General features: G+C 41.9%; 1 protein-coding gene across 4 annotated transcripts in view; it reads left to right on the top strand.

Annotated features, from left to right (window-relative positions):
• Positions 1 to 20,693, top strand: part of SGCD (sarcoglycan delta) — a 572,369-nt gene that overhangs the window by 186,265 nt on the left and 365,411 nt on the right. Inside the window, exon 1 of one of the 4 annotated variants that reach the window (XM_073355245.2) lies at positions 15,087 to 15,150. The exons of the other annotated variants lie outside the window; for them this stretch is intronic. The gene's annotated coding sequence lies outside the window, so the exon portion shown is untranslated. Of the gene's footprint in view, positions 1 to 15,086; positions 15,151 to 20,693 lie in introns of those variants that run through there. 4 annotated transcript variants of the gene reach the window in all.

Raw genomic sequence — 20,693 nt, 5'->3', positions numbered from 1 at the left:
GGTGTTGTATTCTTCCCTGCTTAAATTGCTCTATTATGTTATGGGCCTTTTTGTGTTGTTTTGAACAAATAACTGCAATTTGCTTGGATCCTAAGAGATGATGGTATAAGTAGGCCGGGGTTGTTTAAGGCTTCCATAATGATGGAAAATTACCCTTATCTGTCAAAAGTGAGGCTTCTCTTTCCATCCACTACACATGAAGTTGGACAGGGAAAACATTTTCAAGCCTTTATTTTTTTTAGTTTAAACACCTGTGCAAGTTTTCTGAATACTCGTAACATTGTAGCCATTCAGATTTATTTATGACATTAGTGAATGCATCAAATAATGACTTTGGAGGTAGTCACATGCATAAATGGACCATTTACTTTGTTACTTTTAATTTACTGAAGGAGATTTAGAGGCCACAAACAGAATTCACAAGCAAATTTACAAGAGGCAAAGCTTAGAAGGATGTCCTTAAGGAGGACTTAAACTATTGTAAGGAGATTTTGCAAGTTATATTAATTGTTTTAGAACAAAATTTCAAACCATGGAGGCTAACAGTTGGACTCCTAAGTTCTTATCGAGGTACCCCAAAAAGAGGCCTCATTTCCAGAGGTGCTGAGTATCCACAGCTTGGACTGGATACCTCCCTCAGTGCACCCGTTTTGGGGGCAGTGTATTCCTCTGTAAGACTGCAGTTTGCAAACATTTTGGGCTGTTCCCACCCCACCACCACCACACAGACACACACCGATCCAAATGGATTTTTTGCTACTGAGGGCTCTGAAATACAGCAGAAGTTGTCAGCATATCCTAGGGCAGCCTTACATGTCTCCAGTCACAATCCTTTTACCCAAAGGCCACTGTTGTGAGCAATCACCCAGCTCAGCTCAGCTCCCAAAGAGACATCAATGGAATGTCCCAAATGGATCAGTGCAGACATTTCAAGGCCAGGAAAACACTTTGGTTTAGTGATGTGATTTGATGAATCATCTTTATTTATATGTGTATGCGTCTGTCATCTATTAAACTAATGTTCATACAAGAGCTAGCTTTTTCAAATTATCGATCTATCGCCCACAGTGGTAGCTGTGGGTGAACTGTGATTTGTTAACGGCAACCACTGTAAAATGTGTGCATCCTTTTGGTCTGATAGGCATTTCATTGCTAGTTTCATCTTTACTCCATCAGTCTTTGTTTCGGCTGTGCATTGTAACATTCGCGGCTGATGCTGATGTTGGAATAACATGTGCTGTCTGTATTGCTTGTTTCTCAATTCAGCAAGAGTCTTTCAACCCCAAAAGATGGTTGTTGATATTCCTACTCTGTGATAGGCTTCCTGACTGTGAAAGATTAGCTCATGTTTGGTGCTCTAGGATGGGGTTTTCAAAGGAACCTAGGCGAGTTAGGCAACCAACTTCCATTGCCAGTCTGTGTAATTTGAGCATCTCTAATCCCTTCGAAAATTCCATCCATAATGTACTGTTAAGACGGTGCTAGTGTACAAATCTCACAGCTTTCTCTGCTTTTCATAGTGTCTCGTTGTTTCTCTTCATCCTTTGAGGAATCTGAGCTGGCCCTCTTGATTTCTGAATTCCTTAGAAATACCAAAGGAAGATAATTTGATGGATGAACCAATGAAGTGTAGTTGAATTTTCCAAACTCTACATGCTGAAGAACTTGAGAGATGCTGCTGCTATGTATTTTCTGCTCATTGCCACTAGGTTTTCACCAGTTTGCTTTAAAGCTTCATTTGTGGAAATCCTAGTGGATCTTCTTGAGTAACCTTAGTTTGCCTATTTTCCAGTAGCAATTAGGATCCGCATGCATGATTGTTTCATATTTGTGTCTGAGCTTTTGCTTATGGGTGTTTTGGGTTAGCAATGGTTATGTTTATGGGTTTTTTCTCTCTCCAGTTTTGAAGTGTGAGTTTTCACCACACATAGTTGGCCAATTAGTGCGTCAAACTTCTGCTCTGTCTGCTTCAATCAGCTGTGGCAACCAGGTCCCCCTTTACTTTGAAGACAAAGTTTCTATTTCATGGCAGCCTTTAAAAAGTATTTGCATTACTAAGTGTATTACAGAGGAAAAGGGACAGGCTTTGAAAGCATATTTTGAATGCAGATTTTCGTAGGTACTGCTGTTTTGCCCGTTGTTGATATGTTTGCCAAGCTCTTTTATTCCTCATTTAGAGTGGTGTGAAAAGCTGGACGAGACTTTCAAAGGTCCCCTTGAAAATTGAATGTATTAAGTAAAACAGAAAAATACTGCGGGAAGGCATTTATAATATTGCTATATTTTTGTGTGAACTTGGTTTTAAGGGAAACTGTAGCTACAGTAATTACTATTGAGTTGCTGTAAATAAGCCCTGCTACTACCAACAGAACTGAGGAAGAAAACAAGTGGGTAGGTTTGGTGGCCCAGTGGCAGTACATGATCCTAGTGAGCAACAAGTGAACCTGAGTATGATGGTCCCTGTTTGTGCAAACTACAAAACCTTGATGGAATTTAGGTCTGCTCAGCCAGCTCCACTTGGGACAACCCCAGTAGCAGTTCAGGACAATGATTCACTGGCAAAAACAAGTGGAGCAACCTGTTACCGTTCCTGTACACATTATGCCTGGCTCAAGCCTCTCCTGCAAGCTGAACCCTGGGTGGCACATGCTAGCTGGTGTTACTCTTTCCAGATTCTCAGATGAGAGAGACAGACAGACAGACACACGCACACACACACACACACACACACACACACACACACACACACACAGAGGAATTGATCCCCATGTTGTGTGTTTAGTGTATTCTTCCCAGAGATCACTGGTACCCTGTGTTGAGACAGACTCGTGTGCTATTTCACAGGTTTCTCGCTGTCTCATCCCCTTCCTTCATGTGCTCAGTGATCTCCTGACCTTTTCTCACAAGTGATGGGCTCAGCATATGCTCCAGCCATTGGTTATGACCACGTTTGTGCATAGAGAAGTGTATCTCCTCTATCAGCCATGGCACAGGGCATGATTCTGTCACCCTGAAGTTAAGGAACTACCTTACCGGTCAGTAGTTGCATTGATCCCACTCCTGGAGCAAAGTACTACTCAGTGTGAATAAGGGTGGGATTGGGGCCAAAGAATTTAAGGATAACTAAGGGTTAGATCGTGCCTGTGAGGCACAGCCCTGCATTGGAGGGAGTGCAGCAGTGCTCCAGCCCGGAGGAGAGCCAGGCGGTGCTCGCCCTCTGGGAAGCAAAATTCCACACAGATCTTCCTCATGCACACGTGGTATCGTGCTGCTACACGCTTTATGGGGTGCCACTTACGCGCCCATTATAGGCAGGCTGGTGTAAAGGTCAGGTCATAGTCTTCTCCTGTCATTCCACGGTGCATGAACAAAGGGAACAAGCACGTAGAAGCCCTTCCCTTTCCCAGAGTGAATCTAGAGTGAATCTGGCCCAAACAGTGGCTAGTTGTGTGTTTGTACAATCCCAGCCATGGTGGGATTTTTGGGTGCCAGGGCAATGTATGGATAATAGGGCTATATTCTGTCGTCTTTGCTCCTGAAGAGTAGGGACTTACTCTGCAAGTAGGCCTATTGAAATCAATGGGATGGCTTGCGGGGAAAGTCGCTTCTCAGCTGGAATAAGGGTGGCAGAAATGAGCCCATAATAAATAAATGCAAAACCTAAATAGGGGTCTGAAGGGAAGGCCAAACCAAACCAGGCAGCGGTTAGAAAGACTCTGCTTGAGCTCACATTCTGGAAATGACAGATCTCGCATTCACATGGATGTGGCTGTTCAAAATCAATACACTAAAAAAAAGGAAAAAATATCGCTCCTGGAATATCCCTGGAAAGTGTTTGTGTGTGTCAGTGTGCTGGAGAGGCTGTCCAAGGTTAGTTTATCCAAATGAAAATGTTGCCATTGTAATACTCTCAAGGTCACTGTCAGTTTGGGTTATTTGACGGATAAATTCCGGTCGTGCAAGTTAGACCTTCCCTGAGGCTAGACTAGCAAAGGAATCTGACTTCTGAAAATCTGGTCTGTTTACTCTGAAATCTGTTTCTGGACAGATTGTGCGATGTTCACCCTTTTACGTTTTTTCCCCTACCTCAGCTGCATAGGTCAGAGATTGAGTGGTAGCTCAGATTTTCAAGTTTAGCAGAGAAAAATCAAAGCTTTTCTAAGCATGTCTATTTTTGGAGATGTGTTTTCTATATAGGCTCCATGGAAGGCACTTTAGTTCAGGCTAGGGGAAGGGAGGCAGAAAAGTGAATAGGGCTGAGGATTTAAAAAGAGTTTGCTTTTGAATCTGCTTTGTTTTTATACTCACTCCCTCAGCATTCAGGACTGGGTGGAGAAGGCATACATAGGAGCAGAGGAGACATATAACTTGGTCATTTTAAAATTTTTTTGATGCTAACAGTATTTTTGCTATTTAGAGTGTCATTAGAATTGCATGTAATCATGGTCGGGATTCAAATCACAATGCAACTGAAATGGTAAGTACAATTGGAGCTGCAAAGCAGAAAGCCAAATCCTAGCTGGTGTCATGTGGATATTCTGGAAATGGGAATTTTTAACCAGTAGCAATGGAAGGGGAGTAAATACGGAGCTACCACTTCCCAGATATTTGCAAGCATTCAGAGTGTATCTAGATACAACACTGCAGCTCTTCCCAAATCCCTGAGAAGAGGACAATAACCTTTCAGTAGTTAAAGACTCCCCATCATCTGCCTCCTATGCATGTGCTGTTCTTGCCCTGGGGCTCTCTGGGGTGGAGATTAACACTGGCGTTTAAGTGGGGAACACGAACCATTTCCCACCAAATTGTACTACTGCACAAGGCCACAGAGTCGTTCTCACTTGGGACTGAAGCCAATATTCAGAACTGGAAGTGGAGTCCTGGCCCTGCTGAAGTGAATGGCAAAAAGTCCCACTGACATCAGTGGGGACAGGTCTCTGGGACACGAATGGACCTACACGCTGACCTCCTGGGCCACTTAACAGCTTGATGCAACTGGGATGCTTCTGAGATGTTCTCCCTAGGCTGCGACTATATCAATAGTTAATTATCCGTCTTAACACACCGGAGCAATGTCAGTTTGGGAATTTAACTTTTTTTCTTTGGGGAAAGGACAAAATATTTCACACTGAACTCAGGATGATGAGATTTCCTAGACAGGGAGTGCCGAGTAAGAACGAGGGGGGAGGGGGCGGGTGGAATCTTTTTGTTCCATGCTGCCAATCTAATATGGAACATGCTAATGCGATATGAAGTACAAGTGATAGGCCAAGTGCAATTCACTGATAACCACCCCAGAATTCTCATTCCATCATCAACTTTTATATTATCATAGATATGACACTATTTGAAAGTCACTAGCTGCATTTTATTTTGCATAACTAAATCACTTGCGCTTCAAATGAACTAGCCTAGATTAATTCTGATGTGGGTTTTTTTCATAGTTCCCATAAACAGCAGACCCTGATGCTGAATTACAGCTTGGGGTCGCCTTTTTTTTTTTTAAACAATTCAGGAATGGCTGCGCGAGGAGACATGAGACAAATGGGTGTCTTGGCAAAAGCTGCCGAGGAATTGGGATTTTAAAAACTAGGTCTCCAGAAGTCAAATCAGGATGTCTGGTCACCTTGGAAAAGTGATTGGACTTCCAGATTTAAATTTAATGCATTTTTATGCTCGAATGTTGAGTTGATATCTTTGGGGTTGTCAGTCTGAATAACTGTGAAAGAAGGCTGTCTGTTTACCTGCAGCTCGGGATACAGCCCCAGTGGCCAAAGTCTGTGCTGGGAATGGCTGTGGGCGTTGGGGGTTGGGAAGAATTCTTCATCGCAGGCTGCAGAGCAGCAGCCTAGCTACTCCATGGCTGCAGTTGCAGCTTTAGCCCCTGCAGTGGCTGCCCTTCCCTTCCTGAGCACTGGATCTGAGCAATCATAGATCCATTGGCCCTGCTCCTCTCCTCCCCTGGCCCGTTCCCTAGCAATCCTGAATGCCAGTTGTTCCCACAGAAGGGAGCCCTGCAGCACATGGAGGCAGTGTGGCCTAATGGATAGGGCACAGGACTGGACATTGGGAGATCTGGATTCCAATCCCAGGAATGAGATAAAACTAAATTTTTTCAGCATATTCATACAGTTTATATGCCAGATTCTCAGCCAGTATAAATCAGTCTAGCTCTTTTGAAGCCAATAAAGCTGTGCTCATGTACACCAGCTGAGGATCTGTTCTTGCGACCCAGTTATCGTTGCAATATCCAGGGTATATTAGTGTGGTTATTAAGTAAATATTTACCTTGTGATCGTACCCAAAGCCTGCTGGATGCTGTGCAAACATGGAAGAGGAATGTTCTCTGTCCTAAAGGGCTTGTAGTGTAAAATATACTCTCTCCATGCCATGTGCGAGCTATATATATTAATCTGGAATGCTCTCCATGCTGGGCCTGATGACCTGGTCCAAAGGGGTTTGGAACCCACATTCTTTTTGCATTAAAAAACGATCCAGCATTTTTAGTTCAGATGCAGTCGTGGAAAAGCATGAATATGGTCAAGATGTACCATGCTTGATGCCAGGAGAGGTCTGCATTGGGTAGACCCTCCCAATTTAATTGGTCATCTGGGATACTGGTGTAAGGAGTGCCTTGCTACAGTAGTGTTCCAAACAGTATGCATACCTGCACAGATCTGCTGCTCATGTAGCCCTTTCTGAGACTGACAGTTATTTCCTATAAAAGAGTTGTTTCTCTTTCACTGCAGGCCCTTTTTCTCAGGGTCAAAAGGAGTTTTAAAAATGTCTGCCTGCCCCACAGAACATAGTTCTGTACAGCAAAGGGTAATTGCCTTTGGGTAGTATGTAGGGGGAAGTTCTGCTTCCAATTTTGTTGCAAACTACTTTAAATGGTGGAGATCAGCTGCTGCATGAAGATTGGGGTGGGGTGGGAGTGGGGGGCTGCCCTGATGGAAGATGTTCCCCTCAGCCACTCCAGAAAGGCTTGACCTGTCCTTACGTGGTTCCTCCCATGAACAAATATTGACCAAAGAAGGGGAAGCATTCTCCATGACTGTTAAATGGGGAGAGCGTGGGGATTTGCAGGCAGCTGCATGCTGAAGGAGGGTTTGATTCTGTAAGGTGCTGAGAAACTGGGAGTTGAGGGTCCTCAGTGCCTTGCAGGATAAGGTCCCCGAAGTTCTGCAGTGAATAGTTCTTGAAGTTGAAAAGTCCCTTTGACTGCTCTAATCTCCAGTGAGTCGAGAAGGAAGGGAGAATCTGGTGAGCTAGGACTCCTTTTATCCACTGAGGCTGTCTGCTTACAGGCTGGTCAGTTCGTCTCCTAGCCTGGAAGGACTACCACTGCCGGGGACTCAAAGAGCCCTGAGCTGCTCAGAGAGTACTACGTAGGGAGTACCCAAGGCCAAGCAACAGTATGAATGTTAAAAAAAAGAATACGGAGTCAGCCGTGAATATTGTACTTCAGAGACTTTTCCTTTCACCCTTTAAATGTATGGGGTCAATGCCAATCCTCCGCACCCCGTTGCTATCACTGCAGCTTAGGTGGATGTGATGGGTCATTTTTTGTGTCCTCGTTTTGCTGTCCACCAGTCAACATGGTACTACGAACGTTCCCTGGCTCACTTTCTTTCTTTTCCCCCCCTTCCCTTCAAAAACTGCTTATCTTTCACTTCTGCCATTCTCCCTGTGGGGTTCCTGGGTAGGTCACAAAGGCTGCACCACTTCAAACTGCTAGGCTTAAGGCAGACAGGAAGGACGATCCCAGGGGTCAGGGTGGGCCGGGATGCGAGAAAGCTAGGTTCAGTCCCTGCTTTACCACAGAGCTCCTGGGTGACCTTGGGCAAATCATTTAGTCTCTGTGCCTCAGTTCCTCATCTGTACAATGGGGTGTTGTGAGGATAAATACATTAAAGCCTGGGAGGCGCTCAGATAGTATAGTAATGTGGGCTGTATAAATACCTCTCTAGATAAATAGGCATGACAGTTTCTTTTCATTTGGTGATTTAAAAAATGAATCCCCTCTTTATAAGGGAGGTAAAGAAACTCACAGATCTTCCCTGGCCTAGAATTGTGAATGCTCAGTCAAGCAGAGGTGTAGCTTCAGAGCTGATTTCTCTTTCTGCAGAGAGTAATGTTCTGTGTAGATAAAACGTGTTGGTTGTGATGCTGATGTGTCTTTAGAATTTAAAATATAATGAACGAAATCCTCAGCTGGTGTAAATAAGTATAGTTCCATTGATGTGAGTGGAGCTATGCTGATTTACCCCAGCTAAGGATATGGCCCATCAGACCTGAGTTTGCTTCTGGCCTTGGGGGTATGTAAGCCTTTTCCCTTTTGGTGATTTCTCCGTAGAGAGTAAATATTAAAACTGACTGACGTCTCCAGGGCTATCTAAGTAGGTAGGTCTTCAAGGTTCAGGTGTCTAAGCACAGTCCAAGACACAGAGCTCCATAGCTCAGAGAGAGAAGGTGTCTGTGCTTCCTTTCTCAAAGTTAGGAGCCCTGGAGGCCAAGTGGTAAAGTGACACTGCATCCATAGCGCACCCAAAGACCCTGCACTGGTGCTGAATTAATCCTCAGCCTGCTACACCATCAAACAAATCACCCTATTCCTTTGTAGGTCACGGAAAAACGTTTTAATTTTCCATGTTCAAAATCATCATAGCAGCTGGTTAAGAGAAAAGTCTGTTCTACAAGAAAAAAAAAACAATAGGTGACGAGTGCTCAGAGCATCTGTTGTTTGTTTGCATTTGAATCTCGCTTCATTAATTTCATCGTTTTTCTACAATAGTATTTTATTTTGTTACAACAGAAGTACGAACCACATTAACACGCACATAATTGTATTTCCTAAAGATACAGCCAACCTAACAGATCTGTATAATTCCTGTTAAATTGCCTTGAGAGTTCTACGTATTACCTATACAGATTTATTTCTGTTAATAAAAATTTTGTAAACAAAGAATTTATATAATTTTTAGGCCCATTTTCTTTTCATCCCATCATGAAGGATCTTTGGGCTAATGTAGAACCGTTTAAAAAGTAATTGTTCAAGCTTTGTGTAAAAAAAAAAAAGGTAGGGCTTTCATGCTCGTCTTTTTGAAGTTGTATTCTTTTCCCCGCTTCTTGTTCCTGTATTGTCTTTAGAGAGGTTCGGTGGCATAGCATGGCCATGTGCATATGCACGCTTTGAGTTAATCTGGTGCAAACCCCTGTGTGGACACTGTTGTATCAGTGTAAGAGTGATTTATTCGGTTTATCTTAAACCTATTCTGAATTGACTTAAGCTAAAGCAGAGTAAGTCTGGTTTAAATCAGATTGAGAGTATCCACACAGCCTTTGGCATCGGTTTAACTAACTTGATTGAGAATTGCCATGTAAACTGGTGCAACTCTGTGTGTAGACAATCGTCGTATCTTCTGCCCCTTAAATCCCACTCCTTCGTTGATATTTGCTAGCATGTACCTGTACAAAGTGGCACTGATGTCAGGTTTTCTATAGCATCTGTCAAAGCATTGCACGTCACAGTAGTAAAGATTGTGAACCACAGTCCATCAGAAAAAATGTTGCAAGGGGGTTTGTACATGGAAACTCTTTTTTCCTCTCCAGTTTAACTCGAAACCTTTTACCTTGCACTTCAGCTTACAAGGTGTTCTTTATTTTTGCTGCGAGGGGGAGATCCATGTACCATTGATGCACCTCTGGATTCCACAGCATAAAGTGAAAGGTCTGTATATAAATGCAGCTAATGAAATTGGGGACTGTGTGGCCTCCAGCCGTTTAAGGTAATGGCATGAGCAATCTCACTCCATTACATTTGAGTGGTAGCAGTTCATACGAAAGCGCTGGTTCCCCGAGGAGCCAAGGAACTCTGATTGAATCGTATTCACAAAATAGACAGAAAAGATAAGTGCGTTGCATGGCAGATAACAACCCTGATTCAACAGCGACTGCAGGTCATCTGAGTTTTTGGTTTGATTCCATAAATCTTTCCTTTTTTTTCTTTCAGCACAGTCTCACGCACTAGCTCTTTGACAAAGGCATTGTCAGGAGACTCTTGTTACCAGAGGTGTTGTCTCAAGATACTCTCAATCCTCCCTGGCATCCATTGGAGTGCACTAGTGATGATATTGGCCCATGGGGTATTTTCCAGCAGAGTCCTTACGGTTTCATCCTTCTGAGATATTCATTGTTAGAGCTGAGCAAACGGCGAGTGGCAAACAGTTTATCTGGTGGAGTCTGCCCCGGAGTCATGTGTCTACGCACCATTCCTGGGGCTTAATCCTTGGCCCCTGCTCCAGTGCAAAACAGTCAGCAAACTGGCTTAACCAGCTAGCTGGGGATTCCCTTGGTGTGGTGGAATCCCTGGGTGGCTCCTACACCATTGCCATTCCAGCTCCTGATCTGGGATGCATGCTGGGCCATGGCCAGGAGGAAAGGAATGTGGCCTGAGTACCACCACTGTGCTTTGGAAATCTCTGTCCAGTGTACTGTCACCTGAGGCTGCTCTAAAGTCTGCTAGGAACCAGCACAGAAACAGCCTCGCAGTCGAGGAGCTGCAGATGGCTCCTCCATTGGGGTCTCTTCCCCTGCGCTCTGCGTATTGGGCACTGCTGAAAATCCAGAGCCTATGTGCAGGCCTGTGCCATAATGGCAGAGCCCTGTCATTTATTTCTGAAGGCTCATGGAAGTGAGATTCTCAGGTCTCTGCCAGTGAGCACGGATTAATCCAATAAATGCGATAATTTACTGGGTGAGGATCAGTGACAGAAAATGTAATTATTGCCCAGCCCAGGCTGTATATCAGAGAGACTGAGAGAAACACTCCTATTACATTTCAAACTGCGGGAAGATTTGGAAAGCAGTGTTACTTAATTTGTGTTTCTAGTGGGAGGTAGAACGTTTCTGCTGCTTTTCGCTATCGGTCTCCAAACGGGACAGCTGCACTTGCCTTTAACCAAGAGTGCATGTCGGGGTTTCATCTGAATGTCATGCTTTGTTTAGCAAGGGCACAACGACTGAAGTTGCAGCCAGTGTTTTCTCTGACCTGTGCACACTACTACAATCCCAAAGCTTGCTGCTTGGATCTCGCTTTGCCATTCACAGCTAGGCTGGGTGGGGTTTGCTATCATATTTATTTATTAATACTTTATACCTTTAAAAACCCAAGCTATAATCTGTCGCATTATGTGCACATGGGCTAGTCTAGGGCTTGGTCTACATTTGCATCTACACTGGGGTTATGTTGATGCAAGAGGGCTGTCACCCTCCTCTTTCTTCTCGCATTCCCTTCATTTGTTTATTACACCCACTTGTTGCCTCTTGTCCTAAACTGGGTCCGCACTGCGCCACCCTTATTCATGCTAGCAAAACTCTACTTTACAAGTTGTCCTGTTGATGTGGCACGCTGGCCACATGGCCCCTCCTGCTCCTGGTGCATCTTTCTGTTGGGGGCATCCCAGGAGGGTGGCACAAGGTTCCCAGTGCTAGCCCTATCTCACTCCTGGGGACCACAGCAGGGAGCAGAAACTGCTCCCTTATCTTCAGTTCTTGAGGAGCTTCTGCAGTGCAGCAAGGAGACAGGGATTCCTTCTTACCCATCTGGCTATGGCTCTTCCCCTCCCTATCAGCTAGGACAGAGGATTACAGAAAGGTGAGGATGCCTTTGGACTGTAGCATTTAACACTTACGTGTGTGATTGTAACCTCTGATTTCTGATGTGATTAGCCCAGTGGGAACCGATTTGGATTGGATTGGAGGTTCACTCTATAGGGAGTGAAACAACATTGAAATCCACTTAAGCAACTGAAGATGTTCACTCCATTCTACTTCACGATCACTCTAATGTTCGCTGTAAGAGAGTTCCAGCTATTCATTGTAAATTAATGTGATTTTTTTTTAACCTCCTGGGAGTGATTTTAAAATAAATTTTATAGGAGCCAGATTTTCAGAGGTGCTGAGCACAAGCAGCTCCACCTGCAATCACTCGGTGCTCCTGGAAATCAGACACATACATAATAGTTAGGTGCTCCATGATTGTGGAATTTGCAACTAAATCCACCCTTTGCCACAGAGCTGTGCTGCAGAATCTAAAGTGAGACTTAGAAACCAACCAACCAAGTTTGTACACCTTATGGTTGTGAAGAAAACCTTCTGCATTGGTGTACAGCGAGCCAGAAACAACAACTATAGGGGAGATGTGTCCTGCCCTTTTCGCTCAGTGAGATGTTAAATTGGAGACCTTAATTACAACCATTAATGTCAGCATTGTTGTCAATTTCACAGCTAAAATATCCAGCTAACATTTTAACCTGCAATACTAAATCACTTTTTTCCTGCCATAAACTTGAGTTTTCCCCTCCCAATTCCGCTGACACATGCAGGCATTTTCGATACAAAATTTTACAACATTTTGAAAGTTAAAAATTTAGGACAGCATTAATTAGTGTAAATATCCCATTAGGCAACACAAGGATCAATTGACAGTATTGATTGTATTGTTTATTTTCATGTTCTGTAAGGGCTTCCACCAAAGCCTACTGAAAGCATCTGGAAAATCTCCCATTGATTTTAGCAGGCCTTCCATTTTTAAATTTATCTGAGCCTAGCACGACATTTCCACTCTGCTACACTAATGCACCATAGAATCCAGGCCCTTTGCTGCAGAATTAAGTCAAGCTTGCTGCAGAGTGCATGGGGTCTTGTATTTAAGTGTGCACACATGCTCTGCCAGTAATGAACCAGTACTCTTGATGTGGTGAAGTTCTGGGGACTAGAGGTAGCTTCATTGCAAGTAGAAAACAGGCTGGCTGGTGCATCATGATTTGTTATATATGACCCAAGTGGCGAATACGAGTACCCTTCTGATCTTGTGAGCTATATAAAATAGATTGTATCTGCATCCAGTGCCTAAGGTTTGCTCAGAACCATTAACGTTAGCTTTAAAAATGGTGAACCTGTTCAGTGATGGCTGAGGATACATCTACACAGGGATAAAAAGACCCACAGCATGGCTGTGGCTGGCCTGGGTTGGCTGACTCGGGCTGCAGGGCTAAAAATTGCTCTGTAGGCATTCAGAATTGGACTGGAGCCTGAGCCCTGGGACTCTCCATCGTTGCAGAGAGCCCCAGAACTCAGGCTCCAGCCTGAGCCCAAACACCTACATGGTGATTTTTCAGCTCCACAGCACAAGTCCTGCAAGCCCAATCCCAGTCCAGCCATGGCTTTCTTATCCCTGTGTAGATGTAATTTCTAAGGAGTTCTATGTGCCTTTGCCAGGTGTTAAAGTCTCTCTTTAAGACCAATAGAGCCCTTTGTAACCTTCCATAATGTGAGGGAGGCACTTGCAAGATGGATTAAAAATAATGATTTAAAAAAATAAATAAAAATCAGAATTGTCAATTTAAATTGGATTTTTTAAAATGTAAAAATTAAATACAGGTTTGTTTAAAAAAAAAAACCTATTTAAAAATAAAATTTAAAATCGACCACCTATGCTGAGGCCTAAATTTATTAAAATCTATTAACATCACTTTAATGTAATATGAAATTAATATTTAACAGTAGATATTGTAGTCAAGATGTAAAGAAAGTCAAACCACCAGGAACTGGTAGAAGGCACTGGCTAAGCACCTGGAACCAGTGTCTGGTGACGTGCTAAACCAGCTTTTGACAGCAGTAGCCTCTTCTGCAGATGCAGAGAGAATATTTTCTTCATATCCGTTTATTGAGCTTTTTCTGTTCAATGAGTACTTCCTTCAAAGCTAAGAAATGGATTGGGAGTTGAAAAAAAATAGGAAAGCTTGTTTTCCTCTTCCAGTCTATAAATAAAAACTAGACGTGAGAGCATGAGATCTACTAGTTCTAAAATCTTGAAGGACATGGTGACCAGAAACAATGGGTTCAGTTCCCTAACCTTTCTTTCTTTGTTTAATAAATCAATTAGTTTTAAACGTAAAACATTTTTGATAAACTTTGATAAACCTTTTTATATATCCAGCACACGTAGTTTTATTTAATTAAAAATGCTCGTTTTGTGCATTTCAATTGAATTTGAATTTCCATTTAAATAGAGCTTGATACAAATCACAAGCAAATATTAATCTAATTAAAAAGTTAAACTACATTATTTCTTAAATAAATGTGTATATATCTTCCTGGTTAGTAAAAAGAAGCACCAAATATAGTTAGTTGAAAATCAAAATGTTAACGTTTACCAACCAATGAGAATCAACATTTCTTCAGGAAAATAACTAAAAAGTACAAACGCAAAACAATATTCAATTATTTAAATCAAAGTTTCCTGCTTGCTGTTTTACATCATGATTAAATCAGTGATTTAAATCGGTCCACGCTGCGCCTGTGGGTAATTGGTTTGGACGTAGGGCGAAGGTATCAGAATAAGGGAAAGAAGACTAGTATCTTTTTTGCTATAAGCTGCCCATCTGGAACTGCCTCACCATTGGCAGACTTAAGTTCCTTCCTTAAGGGAGCCTGATCTGTGTGACCTTTGGCAAGTAATGCCAATTGCATCATTACCTCTGATCAGTTAGTACCTGGATAAGAATCGTAAATACTATGGACCTAGACTCAGTGCATGACTGTGCATTTCAAATCCAGAGGTCATTTTGTACTTTCTCTCCGTAAAAAAGTGACAGTGCAATGGTTTTGCATTCTGGGGACTTAGTATGCACCTTACAGCGATGTAATACGTTCCAATTCTTGTGCGAAAAAAAAAGAAAAAGAAAAAAGAAAGTAAAATTGCTCTCACCAAAGAACTATAGTATTAAAATATAAATACATTTGACAAATGTGTACTTGCATGCATATCAAGACTGGACAGTGCTTGACCAGAATCATGAAGACTGACTAGAATCAAGACTCCCAATTAAGTAGAATGCTACAGAAATCAACTTTCCTGCTACCAGCCTGTATCAGGAAGAAACAGGACTTTTGCAAGACAAATAACAGGCCCCAAATGCTTATCTTGGAAAAACACATTGAACAAAATAAACTTGACTCCTTCTGCTGAACGTTTTGAGCTGACGAGAAAACTCAGTGAACTCTGCAGCAATGGGAAATAACGGGACAAACAGAAATAGACAAGGGAGCAGAGTTTGCTCAGGGTGCAAAATTGGAAGTGATGCTGTGAGTATTAGTGTTTCCACAATCTCTCTGCTGCATTGCCCATTCATCCCACCATTGACTTGGGATGGTGGTCAAGAGCTTGCATGATGTGGGCACCAGCTAGTGCTAGCATATTGGAGATGTAATATGCTCCTCCTGCATATGTCCTGAATCATGCTGCCCTACATCGGCAGTGCAGCTCTGGGATCCTCTGTTTCTCTGTATTTTCTATAGTTATACTGAAATGGGAAGCATTCACCCCTGGTGACTATGTATCTGATGTGTGTATTATCTATGATTCCCAGACAGAACTCTGTGTTAAGCTGGATGTAATGTTGAATGTGCATAATTTCAGGGTGAAAAAACATTACAGGAATTATTCCAAACCAAATATTTAGAAACCCAAGAAATTCAGAGTTAAGGTTAAATTTAAAAGAAATCCAAACAAGAAGACTGTTTGCTGTGTGGAACATATATATTCCATTCTATGCATCCGATGAAGTGGGCTATAGCCCACGAAAACTTGTGCTCTAATAAATTTGTTAGTCTCTAAGGTGCCACAAGTACTCCTGTTCTTTTTGCGGATACAGACTAACACACTGCTACTCTGAAACCTGTTTGCTGTGTGTTTCCAATGTCTTTAGGGGAAGATTTTCAAAGGCACAAAAGGGAGATGAGTGCCTACCTACCCTCTGTGTCTTTGGGTCTAAATTAGCTGTTACCCCTCAAGAAAGAGATCTTGGAGCCATTATAGTTCTCTGAAAATATCTGTTCAGTGTGCTGCGGCAGTCAAAAAAAAAAAAAGACAATGTTAGGACCCATCAGAAAAGGGATGGATAAGAAGGCAGAAAATATCATAATGCAACTATATAAATCCATAGCATGCCCACACCTTTAATACTGCGTGCAGTTCTGATTGCTCCATCTCAAAAAAGATATATTAGAATTGGAAAAAGTACAGAGGAGGGTGACAAAATTGATTAGGGATATGGAATAGCTTCCCTCTGAGAAGAGATTAAAAAGATGAGGATGGTCCAACTTAGAAAAGAGGGGGATATTATAGAACAGCAAGTTAAAACAAAGATAAGGAAGTACTTCTTCACACAAACACAGTCAACCCGTGGAACTCATTGCCAGGGGATATTGTGAAGGCCCAAAATATAACTGGTTTCAAAGAAGAATTAGATAAATTCATGGAGGACAGGTCCATCAATGACTATCAGCCGGGAAGGTCAGGGATGCAGTCCTATGCTCTGGATGTCCCTAAATTTCTAATGCCAGGACTGGACGACAGGGGACAAATCACAAGATAATTGCCCTATTCTGAAACATCTGGCACTGGCCACTCTTGGAAGACAGGATACTGGGCTAGATGGACCATTGGTCTGACCCAGTATGGCCATTCTTATACAAGGGGAAATGGACAAGCTAAACTCTCCTCTCCAGTCCTGGCACACACCCAATCCTCAGGGCATCGTCAGAGCAGTGAGCTGCTGCTGCTGAATGGATGTGGGGTGGCTAGGCAGTCCATTTGACTGACAATATTCCAGGGATTAGTGGGGAGTGGGTTTGTCTGCTCATCCCACCAGAAATGAAGGATGTAGATTAGGGGCCATCTTGCTGCCTTCAGAAGAAAGCTTGGAAGGAACTGGCTGCCTCCTCCTCACTACCTACCCCCTCTAAGAAGACAGCAGAAGATTAATGGATAAGGGGTGTGGTGAGGCAGGAGAGGCTGTGGGTAAATACTTAATATCGGCGGAGAAAACTTTTATTGTTAGTGCCCTTCACTCTAGCACAAGCTGACTATGAGAGAGAGTTTTGATGCAGTTAGGGGAAAGATAAAGCAAGCTCTGAGCTCAAGAGATTTGTATTGTTTTAAAAGAAACAAAGGAACAGGAAGAGGAATTGGATGATGTATTGTTGACCAGAGTTTCCGGGTTGGAAATTGCACTGCATAAAACAGTATGTTCTGTGGGGAATAAGAAGTCTCTCTCTTTGATTGACAGTTAAATCCCAGGGGTTATACTGTTTACTGTATACAGCAGAGAACAAGATGTATCATGCTGATGTTAATTCAGTCTTAGCGATCACACTGCATGTAAACTACAAGCAACAGCAGGTGGCTTCTGAAGGAGAATGTAATTTCTAAGGTGTTATACCACACACTGTGGACAACAGGAGGTGACTTTGTGATATTTCAGAGATTACACTGTATACCAAAGGGGAAAGAGAGCAGAGTTTGGAGTTGAAACTGAGTTCATTCGGATGTTTCGCACCAGTTGTCCAGGAAGTTTAGAGGGAGTTTACACTGCTTCCCATTACATATGATTACTATTTTTTAAAGCATTTTACAACTGAAATAGTTTCAGCTTGTGGGAAAGAAATAAGTCTACCTTTTCAGGCCTTTTTACAACTGTCTCAAACAGTTGCTTAGATTTCTTACAACAAAGGTTTAATGTTCATCCAAACTAAAATGGCTGGCCAAATATTCCTACTCTCTGTATCCCACTGGTTAACTAAAGGATGTAGCACACATGGAATGGCTGGTTCTGAACTGTGTAATCTAGCTAGGTATTCTTCATTATTATTTAATATTGGACCCTGATTCTGATCTCACTTCAGCTATAGACTAGAGTGATTCCATTGACTTCAGCAGAGTTGCTCTGGATTCACCCAAGTAAAAGTGAGAGCAGAATCAGCTACCCATGTTGATCTCATCTGTACTAATTTCGGTGGTAGAACTGGTTTGCCTTCACTACCACATGCCACCTTCTGAACTTATCCCATCTCTCTTCCATCTAAAGGATCTGGGCACAGAGAAGACTAGGCTAACTTTTCATTTCAAGTGGAATGTTAGAACAAATGGCAGGGAGGGTATTTCAGCACTGTTAGTCTTTTTGCAGTGGAATTTTTTAAGGGTAGCCAGCAATCTCTCTTCTTTGAATTCCTGCAGAAATCCATCTCCGTTTAAGCACATGCTTAAGTGAAACAGGTGGACTTAAGCACGTGCTTAAATGCTTGGCTGAATTGGGCCCAAGTGTCTTTAATTCAGATGCTTGTATGCTGGGTTTGGTTTTTTAACACATTTTGTTTTAGCCCAGAAAAAAAATATCCCAAGAAAAAGAGTGTGAAGCATTGAATTGGTATTTGACTACGATGCATAAAATTATATACAACAATCACATTTTCTTTTACTTTTCTTTTTTTAAAAAAACTATTGGAAAGAACGATTGTGTAGTTACTTTCTGTATGCTTCCTTGGGCCTGGACTCTTCAAAGCAAACAACGCTCCTTTCTTTTGTTTTTTTCTCCCTCCAAATTGAGACACACCTTTTGAATTGTAATTTCCACCCTCTCCATGTGAAATATAGAATTTTCTTTTTAAAAAAGCATTTGAATAGTATTTTCATATTAAAATCTATGGAATTAATTGCCTGAAGTCAGAACGAAATCAGGTATAAATAGACCTTCCAAAGTGGTGTTTCCTCTCTTCTTCCTGTTATATATTACCAAAAAAAATTCTCTGCAGCCATAACTCTGGTATGTGATGCAACAAAGGATACACACTGGCATCTGTAATACAAATGAGTGCCACTTTTTTACTTTCAACACAATAAGGTCATTAGAAGTCCTCAGCACTTGTGTTGCCTCAGGTGATATGTATTTTGAAATAGCAGCATGGTTCCTGACTTTTTAATAAGGAGACAATTGTATGAGAACAGTGACAAATTAGCATCACTAATCTTCCAGTGACCTACTTACTGGCACAAAAAAGATCCTGAATGTATAATGATTGATTGACTAAAACATCACAGTATGAAAAGAAATGTATGGAGTACAGTCATAGACATGTTTCAGAGTAACAGCCGTGTTAGTCTGTATTCGCAAAAAGAAAAGGAGGACTTGTGGCACCTTGGAGACTAACCAATTTATTTGAGCATAAGCTTTCGTGAGCTACAGCTCACTTCATCGGATGCCATAGACATGTCTCAGTCGCTTTCTTCTGTTTATTGTGATAAGTAGTGTAATAAACTATCCAAAAGCTTAACAGTCCATTAGGTCAACTCTGCTTCTAGTCTAGAAATACTGTTCTTGTCATGGAAAATATTAAAGATTGCCATAAGAAATACATTAATGTTGGTATTTGCTTTCACTCCAAGCAAGGTATCTAATCAGACTTGACAAACCTTTTTCTTTCTTACTTGGGGAACTTCTTGATCGTACGCTGTTTCCATAGTGCCTGGCAACTGACCCAGATAACATTCTCTGGCCCATGCCTATTAGACTTTGCATACAGCGCGGTTACACAGGAAGCGCATTCTGGTGCGTTTAAACCCGTACATTGAAGCGTCAAGAAATTTGGGCAACTTGCTTCAAATCCTTCATTCCTATTGTGTGACATATTGTTTGTAAATCTATTTTTGGGGGACTGATGGAGATCTTGAGGTTTTTCAGTCTAGTATGCTTTATTTTTCACTTTAATATTACTATTTGTTATTTGAAGTAACACCCAAAAGCCCCACTCAGGATCGGAGCTTCTTTGTACTAGACTCTGTAAAAATGCATGGTAAGAGGCAACTCTTGCATGGAGTGGTTTACAAGCTAAACATAAAAATGCATGAAGGAAAGGGGAGTTGGATACCATGTACAAGCAAAATGATTAGAGTGGTGATTAGCATGTATGCCCTGTTAGCTTACTATCTCTCTCTATCCCAGAGATGAGATGAAATGGGTGGGTTTGCGCAGTACGTGCATACATTAAGTATGTCTAAAAGTTCACTCTACCAAGCACACATGCATCACCAACATCCGTTTAAGCATTCTGGTTAGTGTACGTTTCCTGTGAGAAGAAAAATTTACCGTTAGAACTGCCACTAGAGGGGAATCAAAATACTGTGAGCCAAATTCTGCCCTGACTTACATACGGACCTTTGAGGCACATAGCTAGCTCTGTCAGTTCAGAGCACATCCTTTATTGAAATCAAAATCTGTTTCTAGCCCTTTCCTTGGAAAGATAACCTAAAATAAAAATGCAAAACTGAACAGAAAGATTGGCAGTTTCTCGCTGATCTGATGTTAGGTTTGCACAGGGTGTGAATCGAGGCAGGATTTGACCTTGAGTTTCCATATAATTTCATTACGCCTGTGACTCATGCAATTGTTTTGCACATTACAATATGGAAAAAAAAACCCACTTTATTTTAAAGGATCAACTCAAGTAACAGGTCCAACAATATGATATCTCTAATATTTCACCAGAAAACAGCTTCTTGCTGCTATTTTTATTTGTCACTGGAGAGTAGCAATATAGTGGCATGATCAGGAATTGTGCTATTTGGCATTTATTTTCAAAGTGAGCCATGGGGAATATTTTCTGATATACTTTTACATGACCCTGTTGTAAGGCAGCCCTTGACCTGTGACTTCATAATTTGTCATTCTCGTTCACATGCCTTTTTTTCATTTCTTTAACCAATTAGAATTCAAAGAGAGAAATGACCAATTAGCATTAGCACCATAGAAGTAATATACTCTTAGACTGGTCTTACTGATGCTAAAGGAAAA

This window comes from Lepidochelys kempii, chromosome 8, assembly GCF_965140285.1.
Source record: "Lepidochelys kempii isolate rLepKem1 chromosome 8, rLepKem1.hap1, whole genome shotgun sequence".
Lineage (NCBI taxonomy): Eukaryota > Metazoa > Chordata > Testudines > Cheloniidae > Lepidochelys > Lepidochelys kempii.
The sequence above is the reverse complement of the archived record's forward strand: the minus strand, read 5'-3'. Positions and strand labels throughout refer to the sequence as shown.